Below are 2,934 nucleotides of genomic sequence, written 5' to 3'. Positions count from 1 at the left end.
CATCATTATGAAATACTCCCAGGGTCTCTGTGTAACAAAGGCCTGCACTGCAGGGGGATCTTCTAACATTCCTGTCTCAACCAGGAGGAGGAGGAAGAAGAGCATAGTCATTAAGGGCCTGGGATTCAAGGGAATTGACTGGGGATGCTTCATCCAGGGAAGGGTACTCAGGCAGGTGGGGAAAAATGGCATACACTGGGAGGTACCTGTGAAGCTCACTGCCCTAAGCCACAGCTTCAGTAAAACACTCAGTCTGAATGAAAAGATTCCAGATTGCTTTTGTGGTATGCTGAGTAGTAGCCCACAAAAGATATTTACATCCCAGAACCTATGAATATGTTACCTTACCCAGTAAAAAGAACTTGTAGTTATAGCTAAATTAAATCATCTTGAGAGAGGGAGATTATCCTGGGTTGTCTTAGTGTCCCTTAAATTTAATCACAGGGATCCTTGTAAAAGGGAGACAGAAAGGTCAAAGGAGGAAGTAAGATGTGAAGAGAGAAACAAGACGTTGTAGTGATTCAAGAAAAATGTCACCAGCCAAGAAATGCGTGTGGCCTCCAGAAGTTAGAAGTCAAGTGAACAGATTCTACCCTAGAGTCTCTAGAAGAAACCAACCTTGCTGGTATTTGCACTTTAGTCCAGTGAAATAGATTTCAGACTTTTGTCCTCCAGAACTGTAAGAGAATGCATGTGTGTTGTCTTAAGCCAGCAAGTCTGTGTCAATTCATTACTGCAGTAATAGGAAACTAATATAGCATCCCTCTCTCCCCTACACTTTACCAATACAACAAGTTTACAGTATAATGTCAGTTGATTACACCTGAAAGAGCTAACAGAATAGCCTCTTTCTGAGAAATAGTACTTAGAGAAGCCCTAATTTAAGAGGGGAGACAAAAACAAGGACACTAGAGGAATTTGAAGCCTCTGGTACTCAACGCTACACTAAACATTAAACACACCCATCTCCTAGCCAGATTACCATAAATCCTCACTCTAAAGATTTATTTACTACAATTCCTATTACCTGATATATCTCTGCCTTTCAACAAAAAAATTACAAGATGTGCCAAGAAGTAATAAAAAACAGTATGAAGTGACAAAGCAAGCATCAGAATAGACTCAGAGATGACATAGATGTTTGAACTATCAGATGGGGAATTTAAAATAAATATAATTAACATGTTAAAGTCTCTAATGGGAAAAAAGTATACAATATGCAAGAACAGATGGGTAATATAACTAGAGAGGTGAAAACTAGAGAAAGAAGAAAAAACGAAGCTCAAAGCAAGCAGAAGAAAAGGAATCATAAAACTTAGAGCAGAAATCAATGAAATTGAAAACAGAAAATAAATGAAGAAAATTCACAAAACTCGAAGCTAGTTCTTTGAAATGATCAATAAAATGTCTAGCCAGACCAACTAATACAAAAAGAGAGGGTGCCTCAATTCTTTGAAAGACAGAAACTACCAAAACTTACACGAAGACAAATAAGTAACCTGAATATCTCTGTATCTATTAAAGATCTTGAATTGAAAATGAACAGGCTTCCAAAAAAGAAAATACCAGGCCCAGATTGTTGAATTCTAGCAAATATTTTAGGAAGACTCTCTTCCATTAAACAGAATTTGGGGTGTGGAGGATATTTCCAAACTAATTCTATGAGGACAGCATTACCTTACTACCAGAACCTGCTAAAAGATATTACAAGAAAGGAAAATTACAGAGCTACATGTCTCATGATTACAGATGTTAAAATCCTCAACCAAATATTAGCAAATGAATTCCAACATTGTATAAAAATAATTATACATTATGAATCAATGCGATTAATTCCAGTTATGTAAGGCAGTTTCAACACTTGAAATCAATGCAATCAACCATATACATAGACTAAAGAAGAAAAATCATATAATCATACCAACTGACACCAAAAAGCATTTGAAAAACTCTAACACCCATGTATGATAAAATTCCTCGGAACCTTATAAATGGAGTGGAACTTCCTCGGCTTGAGAAAGGATAGCTACAGAAATCTTAAGGCAATATCATACTTAATGGGGAGAGAGAGGGTGCTTTCCTCCTAAGATCAGGAATAAAGCAAGAATGTCTTCTCTTATCACTTCAATTAAACATAATGGAAGTCCCATCTAGTGCAATCAGAAAAGAATTATAAAAAAGTATACAGATTGGGAAGGAAGAAATGAAATCATCTTTATTATCAGATGACATGATTGTCTTTGTATGAAATTCCACAGATTCAATAATAAAAAAAGATTTTTGAAACTAATAAGTGATAATAGCAAGATTTCAGATACAAAAATAATATATAAAATCAATTGCTTTTCTATATACCAGTAATGAATTATACTATAAAAATGCCATTACAATAGCACCCACAAAATGAAATATTAAGTATAAATCTAACAAAATATTACAGTATTTGTATGTATAAACTACAAAGATATAAAATTGCAACTAAATAAATGAAGAGATATTTCATATTCAGAGAACAGATGATTCAATCTTGTTAATGTTATTTTTTCCCAGCCTTATCTGTAGATTCAATGCAATCACAATCAAAATCCCAGCAGAATACTATGTAGATACTGCAAAACTCATTCTAAAGTTTATATAGAAAGGCAAAAGACCTAGAATAACCAACACAATACTGAAGAAAAACAAAGTTGGAAGACTCTACTACCTGATTTCAAGTCTTATTCTAAACCTACAGTAATCAAGACAATGTGGTATTGGTGGAAGAAAGATTCATCGAGTGATGGAACAGAAAAAGCCCTCAAAGAGATTCACGTGAATATATTCAACTCATCTTTAACAAAAATACAAAGGCAATTTGATGAAGAAAAAATAGTCTTATCAAGTGATGCTGACATATATATATGTCAAAAATTAAGTCAGCATCACTTGATAAGA

Source organism: Pteropus alecto, unplaced genomic scaffold (assembly GCF_000325575.1).
Source record: "Pteropus alecto unplaced genomic scaffold, ASM32557v1 scaffold226, whole genome shotgun sequence".
Classification (NCBI taxonomy): Eukaryota; Metazoa; Chordata; class Mammalia; order Chiroptera; family Pteropodidae; genus Pteropus; species Pteropus alecto.
This window is presented reverse-complemented; position numbering follows the sequence as displayed.